The sequence below is a fragment of the Balaenoptera ricei genome, chromosome 9 (assembly GCF_028023285.1).
Source record: "Balaenoptera ricei isolate mBalRic1 chromosome 9, mBalRic1.hap2, whole genome shotgun sequence".
NCBI classification, from domain to species: domain Eukaryota; kingdom Metazoa; phylum Chordata; class Mammalia; order Artiodactyla; family Balaenopteridae; genus Balaenoptera; species Balaenoptera ricei.
In genome coordinates this window covers 7,419,223-7,435,129 of record NC_082647.1, presented here as the reverse complement: position 1 = coordinate 7,435,129, position 15,907 = coordinate 7,419,223, and positions in this window count along the sequence as shown.

Below are 15,907 nucleotides of genomic sequence, written 5' to 3'. Positions count from 1 at the left end.
GGGGAGAACAAAGGCGGCGGGCAGGGGCCGGAGGGGCGGGGTCGGGCTACGCCTCGGGAGCGATTGGCCGGTGGAGCGGTGGGCGGGGCCTTGGAAATGCGAGGCGGGAGGGGCTCTAGGCTGCTGATCTGGGCAGGAAGAACACGTGTCCTTAGCAGAACGTTGGTGAGAGGGTACGTGTGCGCAACCCTGGGGGACGCTGGGGGGGGCTCAAGAGCGAAGCGGCGGAGGGGCCCGAACTAGTCTGTTGGTGGGAAAGAGAGAGAACGGGACTCCCGACTCGGCTTCATGTTCGTGGTCTTTTTGGTTTCTGCCTGCGCGAATGAAAGTTGGCGTTTCTTTCCTGGATTAAAACACAAATTGGCCTTGGGGACGGGGGTCGCATGCAGTAAAAGTGAATCTAGAACTAGGATTTGGGGAAGCTTCTCTCTAGGGTTTCATCTGTGAGCAGGCCACCAGGTGCGTGCCTAAACTTTGATTCATGTTATCAATTTCTCCTGATTTTCTGCAAAAGTGAAATATCAGGCAATCTAAAGGTTTACACAAGTCTAAATATAGGCTTGAGGTTTTCCCTCTTGACAATTTAGGAGGAAAAAAACTAGGTTAAGATAGATAATGATTTTTGTACGTCAAGCCGTGATGTGTCTTAGGGTTTGAGATTTCTTTAACACCTGGGGATTCATATGCCTAAAGAGCTACGGAAGACATATAGGTCAAATTAACAAAACTCGAGGGTCCAGAAGTATTTTTCTGTGTATACAGATTGTCAGGAAGAAAGAAAGCTAACTACTCACAGGCTTTAGTAATTAGAAAGTTTTTTATTTGATTTATTAAATTTAATAAATTTCTATTGAACTACTGAATCTGATGGTACTCCCCTCAGTTCTGTAGGGCAGGAAGACATTATTCAATTAAGTGTAACGACAGGGTGAGTATGCACTAAGTGATTTATCAGAATGCTCTGAATGTAGAATATCAAACAGTTGAATATCATTTTAAGAAACTCTTCAAAAAGATAGTGTGCCCAGCCAAAATTTTTATCTTTCTTGGTAGTTTCCTCTGAATCCTTATTAAACTGAGGATTGAGAATACCATTTGCCCAGATGTGGGACAAATACAACCAATTTCACTAAGACCCTTTGTTGATCCAAGGTATGAGAGGAAACCTCTCAAAATGCAGTATATATGTATGTATACACACACATATATATGAAGTCAGTATATATTACTTGTGAAATTAAAGTAATATTTTCTTTTTAAAAAACATTTAGAGCAATGAACAATGAATGAACAGTTCATTTAACAGCAAAAGATTAGTTTATCAAGTTGAAAAGCTCCTCATTTTTTCTTTATCCCCAAATATCACCAGATTTGGTTATATGGGTACAAGTAGGCTGGAGACCACTGTGTTCAGGGTCAGAATGGAGAGAGATATGTTTGTGATTATCTCCAAGATCTTCATAACTAGTTGTGAACATAGGAGGCTGCCTTTAAGACATAGAACTGGCCCCTGGCTTGTCCTCAGGGCTGCCATTTAACACTGTTAGGTTATGTTTATAGGTCAATTTGAACATGTGCTTCCCTCTTCTCCCAAACAGCACTCTCTAGAGAAGCGGCCTACGGGGAAATAATCTTCCCCATTTAGATAGTCTCCAGGTGGATCTGTGACAATATCATTACCCATCTTGGCACTTATGTCAGTTTTCACAAGCCAACAATATATGGTCAGAAAACTGTAAACTGAAACCGGGCAGCTGCACATCTGCATGCCCTGAATGCCTGAGGCTTATGATCAATCTTTTTGGGGAATTAAACCCTGTGGGATGAAACCATTTCTTCTATGTGCTGGAGAACTCAGGAATGGTCCTGACTGTCTTTCCCATGGTTCTGATATAGTCCCCTTCAGTAGAAAGGGGAAAGAAAAGCTGAAGTTTTCGGAAATAAAGGGATTTGTTTTCAGAAATCTCTGCCTCGGGGCTTCCCTGGTGGCTCAGTGGTTTAAGAATCCGCCTGTCAGTGCAAGGGACACGGGTTTGAGCCCTGGTCGGGGAAGATCCCACATGCCACAGAGCAACTAAGACCGTGTGCTGCAATTACTGAGCCTGCGCTCTAGAGCCTGTGAACCACAACTACTGAAGCCCACACACCTAGACCCCGTGCTCAGCAACAAAGAGAAGCCACCACAATGAGAAGCCCGCACACCGCAACAAAGAGTAGCCCCCGCTCACCCAAACTAGAGAAAGCCTGCGCACAGCAACGAAGAGCCAACGCAGCCAAAAAAAAAAAAATAATAATAATAATCTCTGCCTCTTCAGGCAAACATTATTGTAGCCAGAGATACAATCTGCATGTACTTTTCTAGCTTACATTTTTAACTTAAAATCACATCATACTCATTTTCTCACGCTCTTACATTGTCTTCTGAAGGAATTGAGCTCTCCCTTGAAGGGTCCACCTTGACTCATGAAGATGAGAGACTGAAATGAGGTCCCATGCACACACTCAGACCTCCTTTAGCTGCTCAGGCAGCTGCCTGAGAATGCCTACCATGTTCGTTAACTCCATCCTGTTCATAGCTGAGACATGGTACTCAGACTCTATCCTTACCTTTTAGGATGTAATGATATTCAGCTACTGCAACTTTTATTGAATCTTCCAATAGCTTGGAGTATTTACTGCCTTTGATGTGATTCAAAACAGCAAAATGTTCACACTACAGGTGTGGCCAAACATTGAGAGTAAGACTAAGCCAGCATTTTTGCAGGAGATTGTCTGTGATAAAACATTCTTTCCAAGTTTGCAAATATAGGTAACTCGCACAGCCATTTTGTTTGTTTGTTAAGCCAGTGGTCTTGGCCACCATTTCTCATTGTTCTACGGTGAAAGAATTCTTGAGAAGATGTTTTAAGACTCAAACTGAAGTTATTTTAGTATTATTGTCACCAAATGCTAGGTTCCAGACATTTGGTAGCTGTTACGAAAGAGACCAATGCCCTTGTGGAAATTAAATAGTAAAACTTAAACACAGAATACTTTTATATTACAAACAAAAAATATTTACTGTGTTTGCTGTGAAAGGTTAAGAGGAGAGGCTCTGGAGTGAGACTTCACAGCCTTGAGTTTAGACCCTACCAACTTTTTACTCATTCAGTATTTATTGGGTACCTACTATGTGACTAGTGATTTTCAGTGTGCAATCTTGCATATATTTTGACGTATTTTTGCTATTTTTTAAAAGATTTATTTTTTATTTATTTATTTAATTCATTTTTGGCTGCATTGGGTCTTAGTTGTGGCACACAGGATCTTCATTGAGGCACACGGGATCTTCATTGAGGCACACGGGATTTTTCATTGTGGCGCGTGGGCTCTTCATTGTAGTGGGCGGGCTTCTCTCCAGTTGGGGTGTGTGGGTTTTCTCTTCTCTAGTTGAGGCGCACAAGCTCAGTAGTTTTGGCTTGTGCGGGCTTAGTTGCCCCGTGGCATGTGGGATCTTAGTTCCCCCAACCAGGGGTCAAACCTGTGTCCCCTGCATTGTAAGGCGGATTCTTTACTACTGGACCACCAGGGAAGTCCCTATTTTATGCTATTTTAAGTGACTCTTTAAATTTCACTTGAAATTAGAAATTTCAGATTCCTATTGTTCATTGAAAGTATGTAGAATACAATTGATTTTTGTATATTGACCTTGTCTCCTGCAACCTTACTAAACTCACAGCAGTTTTCGTAGCTTTGTTTGGATTCCATTGGATCTTCTACATAAATCATGTCATCTGCAAATAAAGACAGTTTACTTCCTTTTTGTTATGGATGCCCTTCACTTCTTTTACTTTCCTTATTTCACTGGCCAGAATCTCCAGTACAATGCTGAAGAGAAGTCGTGAGAGAAGATATCCTTGCTTTGTTCTAGATATCAGGGGAAGAATTCAGTCTTTCCCATTATTTGATGTTAGCTACAGGTTTTTAGCAGATGCACTTTTGAGGTTGAGGAGGTTCCCTTCTAATTCATAGTTTTCTGAGAGATTTTTTTTTTTAAATCATGAATACATCATATTGTTTTTCTTTTTTAGTTTGTTCATATAGATTAATATATTGGTTGGTTTTTAAAAGTTAAACCAACCTTGCATTCCTGAGACAAACTGCACTTGGTCATGACGTATTATCATTTTTATATATTGTTGGATTTGATTCACCAAAATTTTGTTAAGGGTTTATATATCTATGTATAAAAATATTGGTCTTTAATTTTCTTCTCTTGTTATATTTTTATCTGGCTTTGATAAATCAGTAATGCTGGCCTCACAGAATGAGTTGGGAAGTATTCTCTCTTTCTCAGTTTTCTGGAATAGTTTACCAATTCACTAGAGAATTGGTAAAATTCTCTAGTGAAATTTTCTTTGTGGGAAAGATCTTAACTATAAATTCAATTTCTTTAATAAATATTAAGGCTATTCAGTTTATCTACTTCTTCTCAAGGGAGCTTTGGTAATTAGTGGGAATTTGTCCATTTCACATAAGTTGTCAAATTTATTGTCATAAAGTTGTTAATAATATTCTTTTTTATGTTTTAAATAACTGTAGACTCTGTAGTGAGGTCACTTCTCTTACTGCTGATATTGATAATTTTTTAAAAAATAAATTTTATTTATTTATTTATTTATTTAGGCTGCGTTGGGTCTTCATTGCTGCACGCAGGCTTTCTCTAGTTGCTGCGAGCGGGGGCTACTCTTCCTTGCGGTGCGCGGGCTTCTCATTGTGGTGGCTTCTCCTGTTGCAGAGCACAGGCTCTAGGTGCGTGGGCTTCAGTAGTTATGGCACGCAGGCTCAGTAGATGTGGCTCACAGGCTGTAGAGCACAGGCTCAGTAGTTGTGGCGCATGGGCTTAGTTGCTCTGCGGCATGTGGGATTCCCGGATCAGGGCTCGAACCTGTGTCCCCTGCGTCGGCAAGTGGATTCTTAACCACTGCACCACCAGAGAAGCACAATATTGACGATTTTTATCTTTTCTTTTTTATGATTAGTCTGGCTAGAGGTTTATCATTTTTTTTTAACTGGTCGAAGAGCCAGCTTTTGGTTTCATTGATTTTCCTTATTGTTTTTCTGTTTTCTATTTCATTGATTTCAACTCTAATCTTTATTTCCTTTCTTCTGATTACTTTTTTTAAAAAATAAATTTATTTATTAATTATTTATTTTTGGCTGCGTTGGGTGTTTGTTGCTGCACGTGGGTTTTCTCTGGTTGTGTCAAGCGGGGTCTACTATTTGTTGCTGTGCGTGGGCTTCTCATTGCAGCGGCTTCTCCTGCTGCAGAGCACAGGCTCTAGGCACGCAGGCTTCAGTAGTTGCAGCACGCAGGCTCAGTAGTTGTGGCTTGCGGGCTCTAGAGCACAGGCTCAGTCGTTGTGGCGCATGGGCTCAGTTGCTCCGCGGCATGTGGGATCCTCCCGGACCAGGGCTTGAACCCATGTCCCCTGCACTGGCAGGCGGATTTCTAACCACTGTGCCACCACGGATGTCCCTTCTGATTACTTTAGGTTTCACTTACTCTTTTTTCCCCTAGTTTCTTAAAATGGAAGCTGAGGTAATTGATTTGTGACCTTTCTTATCGTCTAATGTAGGCATAAACTTCCCCCTAAGTGTGGCTTTATACCTTGAATTAGACAGGTGGAGATGGTGGATATAGGGGAGTCCATGCAAAGAATTGGAACATGAAGGATGGAAAACATAATATAGCTTGAATCTATAGTGAGAGATATTCTATGTAAGGGAGGCCCATGCAAATAACTGAAACATGGAGAATTTGGAGAAAGGCAGGTTATTTAGTAAACCTGAGATATAGTGGGAGGAGGTGCAACAAGGGATGAAGCTGGAGATGGGGGCCCAGAAAATAAAAGCCTTTAGCCTGAGGGCAATAAGAAGGCAGTGAAAATTTTTAAGTGGGGGAGTGGCATGGAATTATTTGCATTTTATAAAGATCACTCTGGTGGGCATGTGGCAGTGGAAGTTGACTGGAGTCAGGAACACTGGAGAGGAGATGGTCTATCCACGAGGAGATGGTCTATCCACGAGGAGATGCTCTATCCACGAGGAGATGCTCTATCCACGAGGAGATGGTCTATCCACGAGGAGATGCTCTATCCACGAGGAGATGCTCTATCCACGAGGAGATGGTCTATCCACGAGGAGATGCTCTATCCACGAGGAGATGCTCTATCCACGAGGAGATAGTCTATCCACGAGGAGATGCTCTATCCACGAGGAGATGGTCTATCCACGAGGAGATGGTCTATCCACGAGGAGATGCTCTATCCACGAGGAGATGGTCTATCCACGAGGAGATGGTCTATCCACGAGGAGATGCTCTATCCACGAGGAGATGGTCTATCCACGAGGAGATGGTCTATCCACGAGGAGATGCTCTATCCACGAGGAGATGCTCTATCCATGAGGAGATGCTCTATCCATGAGGAGATGGTCTTGTGCTAATCCAGGTAAGAGGTGGTGGTGATAGTGGGGATGAAGCAACGCAGGAATATTAAAGTGATAATAAGGAACTGGAATCAGTGTAAAAATTGGTGATTGACCAAGACATATGGGGAAGAGGAATGAAGGGTCAGTAGGGCAGCTAGTACTGCCTTTCAATGAGATGGGGAACAGACAAGGAGGAACATGTTACTGTCAGGCAGGGACGAGAGGAGGAGTGAAGCCGGGAATGATTTCAGTTTGGGGTGTGTTGAGTTTATGATGCCTGTGAAGCATCCAAGAAGAGAGCTACAGTAGGCAGGTGTAAACGTGGGTTTTGAGCTTAGGAGAAATGCCAGTATGTGATGGGTAAGTGAGCTGTGAGTGGATGAAATCACCCATGGAGAGGGTGTTGAGTGAGAAGAAAGTAGAGGATGAAAGTTTGGAAAGCAACATTTTAGGGATTGTCAGAGGATACAAGAGAGGTAAGAGTGATCACTTTGCTGCAAATGAGAAAAATTTCATGGAAGAGAGAACAAGAAGACAAGGAACAACAACAATGTATATTAGATTTATCAACAGAGAATAATATGCACTTTCCATGAGGTACTTAAAAGTAGTTTTTTTTATTGTTAAAAAGAGTTTAATGTTATTTGTGGAATATTTGGAAAGTACAGAAAGGTCTAAAGAAATATAAGAAGGAAAAAAATCCCAAAGATGACTACTGTGAATGTTGTAGTTCATCACCTTCCAATCTTTTTTTCTATCAGTGTGCATATGCAGTACATATACCCACATTTTCTTTTACACACTGAGATACTACATACCCAGTCTTGGGTGCTGTTTGTTTTTCTTTTTCCATTAACATATTTGAAGCATTTTCCCACTTTTGTAGGTACTTTAAAATAATTGGATAAAATACAAAAATAGAGATAAGATATGATTTTCTTTTTTTGGAAAGGAAACCCATTTTAGAGAAAAATAGGAAAAAAATCTTCTTTTTAAAGGTGTCAAAGGGAGACCGTGGGATCAGGTTCATTCTACATTTCATAACCGAACACAAGAAAGCTTTCTTAAGAGAGGACAGAACTGAGGGGGAGAAGTCTAGGAAAAGGGTAAAGGAGCTTCTTGAGTGAAGGGAGTTCACTGAGAAACTGCTCCATTTCCTAAGGAAGCCAGTATTGGCTGAGGCACGTGATATCTGGATACAGCCAGGGGCATTCTCAGACTAACAGATGTCAAGAGATGAAAACAACATTAAAAAAAAGAGAGATGAAACTGAGTTAGATGTTGAAGTAGCAAGTGATCTGTGCTATTATCGTGGCTCTTGGGGAACTCGCTGAATTTTTATTAAAGAAGGGCCTCGTCTTACAGGCTGGAATCACAGAATTCTACGTGCTGCCACTATGACAAGAAGACATAAGAAAAGGAATTCATGTAATCTCAATGCGCAGACTCAAATGTCAGTGCTCCAACTCTTTCTTACCCTAAAACAGCCACACTTTGATGCTCTTCAAATCCAAGCCTCCCAGCACGGGGGTAACTGCCCTTTCTGTCTTCTCCCTTTCCCCTCTGTCCTGGAAGAGTGAGCAGCTCTTGTCCCATTTCAATCTGGGATATATTGAGCCTGGTTTGGGAATAGTGTCGTTTTCTCACTTAGAAAGGTCACAATGAGGTGGATTCGTTTCCTTGAGCGTTATGTCTGAAAGCACGTCCAGGGGTGCCAAAATTCCCATATTTTACTAAAGGCACAAGATACTGGGAGAGAAAATCAAAACAAAACCCAAAAAACCTGAGGACCCTTCAATGCCAGGAAGGGGAAATAAAACCATCCACACTCCAGCACTGTAAGTTTTATTTGGAACTGGGGTACCCATCTTACCACACTTCTCACATGACTAAAAAGCCCAGTGAGGTGTCTATTTTCTGATAGTAGTAGAAACAGTACTCCAGGAGAAACGATGTCAGGAATATTGCAGGTAAGAGTTCTCATCAGCATCTAACCCAGATAATAGGGCTGGGCTGCTTAGAACCAAAGGGCTGTTCCAACTGTTCTCTAAGGGCCTGGACAACATGGTCCAAGAAAAAAGCAGAGCAGGTGGCTGGTTGTAGTTTAGGAAGCAGATGCCAGAAAGCGGGGAACCTGGCATGTGGTCCGGGAGCGGGGCGGTTGGAGGGGTATAGCTGTCCCACATGGTAGTGTTTTTTTCTCTATTCTGTTATAAATTCATGGATTTAATCCAGTATAAATTAAGAGTATTTGTTTTCTTTTTTAAAAGGAATGATAGAGGGAAGAGGTAAATGTTACACTTTTTCTGCTTACAAAAAGTGATGCCCTTATAAAATCTTCTCAGCTGCAGTAAACCTTTTATTTCTTCAAAATGCTTCTTCTGCCAACAGAATTTCAATTTCTCTTCTTCACAGACAGGAGCTCCTTCACAGTTCCAATTGTAATTCCGTCTGCCCTAGAGTAGGCACAAAATTCAGTGCAACTATTGCATAGTGTTCTTCTGGCCAGTTCCTGCATCTCCATTCCATGATGATCTTTTTTTTTTTTCTTCAAAGATGTACAACAGGGAGGTTGGTTGGACAAACTACAGTCCCTGATGCTACCCTGAGGCATGATTTTTTTTTTTAATTAATTAATTTATTTATTTTTGGCTGTGTTGGGTCTTCGTTTCTGTGCGAGGGCTTTCTCTAGTTGCGGCAGGCGGGGGCCACTCTTCATCGCGGTGCGCGGGCCTCTCACTATCGTGGCCTCTCTTGTTGCGGAGCACAGGCTCCAGACGCGCAGGCTCAGTAATTGTGGCTCACGGGCCTAGTTGCTCCGCGGCATGTGGGATCTTCCCAGACCAGGGCTCGAACCCGTGTCCCCTGCATTGGCAGGCAGATTCTCAACCACTGCGCCACCAAGGAAGCCCTCTACTACTTTTCAACATCAGCACCGTCAGCATGAAAACTCCAAGGGCATGATTTTCTATCCAGTTACACTTTCACCACTATGTGGACGACTTGCTGAATCACTGCTGAATCTTCAACTGCAAAAGTGACTTATATTTAATATAAGTATCTGTGACTTTAAAAGAGACTGGATGGGTATGTCAAGTTTGCTGTCTCGTTAAAGGCTGACCAAGTAGCAAACAGAAAGTATGGGTGACCTGCTGAGACTTGCTTAGCCTTTGATTTCATGAATTCCTCTCAAATTTTCAACAGAAACATCTCATGCCTAGAGAAAGCAGTCTCATCCATACCCCTCATCACAGGCATGTAAAGCATATGCACCACGAGCATTCGTTCTGATGCTTACCCGGATTCTCCTACTCCTGGGCTCAGAAACAGATGACCACGTCATCAAAGGGCACTGCCATCTGGACCCCCAAACGCATTTCCTTCTGTCTCAGGATGGCTTCACACTTCTCATCAGTAATGTTTAAAAGCCTTCTACCTTTGTTCGTATCAGGCGAGAAGTTACGACATGGATCTTGAAAAGCCAGACTTTTCAATGTGTAAAATGGGCAAGGTTTGGATGATATAATTCCAAGAAGAGCTTGTGATGGTTTTGCTGGTCCTCTTTCCAAAACAACAGTTGCTGGCAACAAAGTAGATTTATACCCTGACAAAAGTGGAATACTGAATGTACAGGCCCTTGTTTTACAGGAACAGTAGCGGAGGTGAGGGGAACTCATAAAGAAGTCAGTCATTGGAACTGCCACAGACACTCATTTCTAACTGGAGAAACTTGACCTGAAACAAATAGTTTGATTCAATTAAAAGGACATTTGAGGGAATTCCCTGGCAGTCCGGTGGTTAGGACTCAGCGCTCTCACTGCCAGGGGCCCACGTTCGATCCATGGGTGGGGAACTAAGATCCTAGAAGCCGCGTGACGCAGTCAAAAATAAAAATAAAAAGCCATTTGAGCACATAGCATAAGACACAGTCATGGAAGTACCTACCGTAGGACACAGTCGTTTAAATGTGTTAAAATACTGTGTGATAAAGTATGCATAGAACTGTCTTCAGCATTTCCTGTGAGATATCTTTAAACCCATTCATGTGTTTTTAAGAAAGAAACACAAAGTTGCATTTACAGAGACTTCTACAATTGGTAGTTTGACTCCATTGAAATGAAATTTAAAATGAAAACTATTTGCCCCAAGATCATGTTACAAATGTCGGAAATGATAAATCATCAGTGATCTTTTTCAAGACCACTTGCACCAGAAAAACAAACCACTTTCTGTAGAAGATGACAAAGGGGAATAAGGAAAATGCCCTATAGCTTCCTGATAACTTGGAATATGTAGAACAGAAGCTTGACTAAGCAGCCACAACCCAAGAGAAACAATACTGTATTAATATTTATTGAAGAAGTTCCAATAAATATGTGTTGAAAGGAAGGAGGGAGAGCATAGAACTGGAACTCAAGAAACCTAGGCTGTATTCTCAGTCACTAGCTATATGACCTAGAGCAAGTCACTTCAACCTCTCTGTAACTCACTTTACTCATCTGTAAAGTGAGGGAGTTGGATTATGACCCCTAAAGATTCTATTCTGAATACCATTTTGTGTGAGTGTGTTAGGGAAAAGGCAGTAAGAAATTAATTGTCATGTTTCTTGGGAAACATTGTTTCAATTTAAGCTAAGTATCAGGAAACTGAGTTACTGTCACCCCTGACAATCTCTGAAAGACATGAAACTAAAATAAGAGTTGCAACCGTCATTATCATTTTCTAAAGAACTACATGTTAAAGTGACAGTCCCTATCATTGTAATTTAGTATTATACTCTATGTTCCCCTATGGGACTCCTTTCCTTTTCTCAGCCGTAATTCCCTGTTCTTTCTCCCACTCTGTACCTTACTAACAGTACTCCCAGCACACAAGCTGAGCTTCAGAGAAACAGGAACACTCAGAAAGCCCTGGGCTGACTGTAAAATCAGTGGCTATGTGTAGATCTCTTTCATTCGTTAATTCACTGATTCAACAAGTGTTTGTAGAGCGCCCACTGGGGAAACACTCTGCATGGGTAACAAAGATTAAGAAAAACATCAGTCACTGCTTCGAGGAACTTAGTATCCACGGCTGAGAGCACGATTTCCCTGCACGGCCCCCTCTGGACTCCAACGCGCGAGCTCGGGTTAGACTGCTGGGCTAGGGCTGCAGATTTCACAGTCAGTCCGAGCATCCCGGACCGCGCCTCCTCCAGGCCCGGCTACCGCCCGAGCAGGCTTTTCTTCATGCCACCGCGGACCGCCCCCTCTGCCGGGCCGAGAGGTCACCGCTGACACTTGCAGAGTCTGCGTAGCCCGAGACCCGGGGCGCGGCCGCTGAGCCCACCCCTGGAATGGTCCCCCGCCGGATTCCAGGCCTCGGTTGGGCGCGGGGTACCCTTTTCAAATGCCCCGCTGGTGCTGCGGCGGACGACCAGACAATCTTACTGGCCGCTCAGGGGTGGGGCCTGCGCCCGTCAGCCCCGCTCAGCGGGGGCCGTTGCCATGGGGACACGCAAGGCATCCTGGGAACGTTGCCTTTCTGGCGCGGGGACTGGGCTCCTACGGCGCCGCCTGCAGGCAGGAGGAGCCAAGAGTCTCCAGAGGCAGGTCGTAGCGCTGCGCATCCGGTCCATATCTCCCAGGCTCTGGGAGGACTGGAATTTAAACTCTGCCCCCCCGCCACCGTTTTTTTTAATGGCTACGTCACATCTTACTTGTGGCACACGGGATCTTTGTTGGGGCATGTGGCCTCTCGTTGAGGCACGTGGGCTCTTCGTTGTGGTGCGCAGTCTCCTCTCCAGTTGTGGCCTGTGGGTTTTCTCTTCTCTAGTTGTGGCACGCTGGCTCCAGGGCGTGTGGGCTCTGTAGTTGTGGCACGCGGGCTCTCTAGTTGAGGCATGCGAGCTCAGTAGTTGTGGTGCGGAGGATTAGTTGCCCCGTGGCATGTGGGATCCCAGTTCCCCGACCAGGGATCGAACCCGAGTCCCCTGCATTGGAGGGCAGATTCCTTACCGCTGGACCACCAGGGAAGTCCCGCCCCTTCCTCTTTTGGGGGTTACACAAGGTTGGACCTAAAATTGATGGGCATATAAATCAGGGAATTGGATCATGTGTAAGGTTGCCTTTTTTTGCCTGAATTTTTGGTACACCAAACTTCTCCTCGACAGTGAAAAAAATTAATAGTCTCATAAAGATATGGAAATTGTTATTTGAGCCAACTTGAGGATTATTACAGGGGAGACAGTCTTGCAGAAAGCTCTGAAGACTGTTCCACCTATCAGAAGGCAAAGCACAGTTATATAGATTTTTGAGACAAAGGGTTATACATCAAAGTACTGTATTGACAGTTTACATAGTCCAACGAGGCAAGTAGTGGGTTATTGTGACCTCTTACAGGATTGAGAAAGGAATATTAACTTCTAAGGAGTTACTGGTGCCAGGAGGAAATTGGGTGACGTTTTTTTTTTTTTTGGCGAGTAGGCATTCCTGTGTCTTCTAAGAGGATATAGTTAATGTATATGTAATGCAGATGCACAATGCACACTAAAAGGGAGACGGTAGTGGTTCAAAGGGACAGAGTCCCTCTCCTCCTCTTTTCCTATCCTCCAGTTACTGTGGGGAAAATGTCCCTCCCTCATCAAAAGCCAATTCCTCCACTTCCTCTATTATCTTTCCCCTCGACATCAATTTCCTCCTCTTTCAGAATCCTCCTCCATTAGCATGCAAACATGCTCCAGTATCAATAACTTTTCCCGCTACTGCCAAATTCTCTTTTCCCCTTCATGACCAAACTTCTTTCAAACTTGAGTTTTCTGTGTAGCCTGTCTCCAATTCCTTATTCACACTCCTGCACCAATCAACCAAGTTTTGCCTTTCTGCCCCAACAGCTCCCAATGAAACTGTTCTTGATTAGGTCAACATTTATCTCAATTGCCAATTCTACTGGCCATTTCCCTGTTCTCATTGTACTCCTTAGCAGCAGATCTGCTTCTTGGAATACTCTCCTTGCTTGGCTAGTGAGACACCATGTTCTCATGGGATCCCTCTCACCTCACTGTTCTCTCCTTTTTGGTCTCTTTTGCTTCTTCAAATCTGTTGACCCTCAAATTACTGGGGGTTTTAACCAGGAAGATGACATGATCTGACTTTTATTTTTAAAGGATCACTCTGGCTGCTCTCTGGAGAACAGACTGGGCAGGCAATGGTGGAAACAGGAAGATCAGTGAGGAGGCTATTGAAATAATCAGGCACCAGGTGATGGCAGCTTGAGCCAGGTTATCTTAGAGGAGGTGGTGAGAAGACTTAAGAGTCTAGATTTATTTTGAAGATGGAACTCTCAGGACATGTTGATGGATTAGGTGAGATTTTTGAGAGAGAGAAGTCAAAGACAGTATCAAGATTTTTTACCTAAGAAACTAGAAGGTGGAGTTTCCATTTACTGAGATGGAAAGGACTACAGAAGGAACAGGATAAGGGAGGAAAATTAGAAGTTTGGTTTTGGAAATGTCGAATTTGAGAAGTCTTTTAGACATCCAAGTGGATGTCGTGAGAAGCTATCCTTTTATTCCCTTGATACACCACACAGGCATAATAGAAACTGTTGCCTCTCCCTCAACAACTTAAGTGTTTGGTGAACGCATCCTTTTCTGTACTTTTTACCAGGTGACTCTCATCAGGATATAATCACACTGGTTTCCAGGTGGGGGGGAGGTTATAGAGTGGGGTCACAGTTAAAAAGCCCTCTAGTTTCCATGAGAGTGATTGGTTTGTTCCTAACTTATTTTAAAACTTCTGATGACAAACCCCCCTTTATTTTGTCAATTATAACTAAAAGTTTCTGGATTTTTAGTTATTTAATAACTCCAAGCTTCACATTTTAGGTTGATGGAAACCTCCCCCCAGAACTATCGTGGTCAAGAGTGAAGTAGTGAATTACGTTCAGTCAGAAAGAAGATTCTATTTTATTCCTAAATAATCTCTTTGTCCCTAAAATCATAAAGGGTTTCCATTCATTCCGATGGCTTTTCTTCCCTATTTAAAAAAAGAATCCCTTTCATTAATCTTTTGGTCTTTTCCAAGATGCTGCTAATAATCTCCCTTTGCCTATGTGATTTTTTACACTGAATACCTGTGGTTTTCTCTGTTCTCTTTCTCTGTAATCTTCCTTCCCTGGTTTAGGTAACTGTGCTGGTTTTGTTTGTTTAAGCAGTTAGTATTTCTTATCCACAGAACATGCATTTCCTGGATTTCCAATTAAGTGTGGTGGAAGGATCCCTGCCCTGGACTCAAGAGACCCACAAGGTCTCAGCCCTGCCACTAAATAGGTATGAGATTGTGGATTAGACACTTACTGTGGCTTTGGTTTCCTTCCCTGTAATATTAGAGATTGGAAATTTAAAACTCTAAAATTCTAAAAAGAATTAAAAGGAGTGTCCAGCCCTCCTTTAGGACTGAGTTTTATATTTTATTTTTATATTACTACTTTTTAAAATTTCGAAGTTTCCTTGTAATCACATACATTTTTATATAGATGCATAAAGATAATCACACATGAGGGGCTTTTTGGTGTACTTTCCCCCCTTTATTTGCTTCTTTCTCCCACTCTCTTCCCCTCCTACCTCTATGTCATATATGTATATATGATTAAGATAATATGTATAGATATGCATTTTCTTCTATAGAAAAATGGGCAGAGGCTAGTATTTGCACAATTCATTTTCTCCCATTACTCTTATTTTCTATCTGTTGAAACTTGGTTCTGTTTTCTCTGAGATTTCTTTAATACTACTATGAGATTTTGTTTGGGTTTTGTTTTGGGTTTTGTTTTGGCTGTGCTGCGCAGCTTGCGGGATCTTAATTCCCCGACCAGGGATTGAACCCCGGGGCCCTGGCAGTGAAAGTGCCGAGTCTTAACCACAGGACTGCCAGGGAATTCCTGAGATGTTTTTATTTTAGCAATCACTTTTTTTTAAAGTTCCTAGAATTTGTTTTTCAGATGCTTCCTTTTTCATAACATTATGTTCTTGTTTTATAATAAGTGTTCTATTTTTCTGAATAGTTTTATTAGCGATTTTAAAATATAGCTTTTATTTCCTGAATTGGCTATGGTTTGTCTGACGTACTTTTTTTCTTGCTTGTCTTGGTCCTTCTCTTTCATGTAAAAGTTTTTTCCAAATGTTTGATAATCTTGCCTGTCCACATTTGAGAATGCAACAGTAGACAAGTCAATTAGGATCTTTGTGTCCATGGGTGGGTCTCGTAGGACAGTTTACGCCAAGGTGACTGACTGCTTAGGAGTCATGCTAGAATGAGGAGGGCTTTTATCTCAGACAACATCCATATTCTAGTTATCCCCAGATGCTTTGTTCATTTCCTTTTTTCCCTTACAAGGTAAATACCTCGCTGCCAGACATACTTCCTGCTTCTGGTGTTGGTAGTGGTAGGGATGGAGT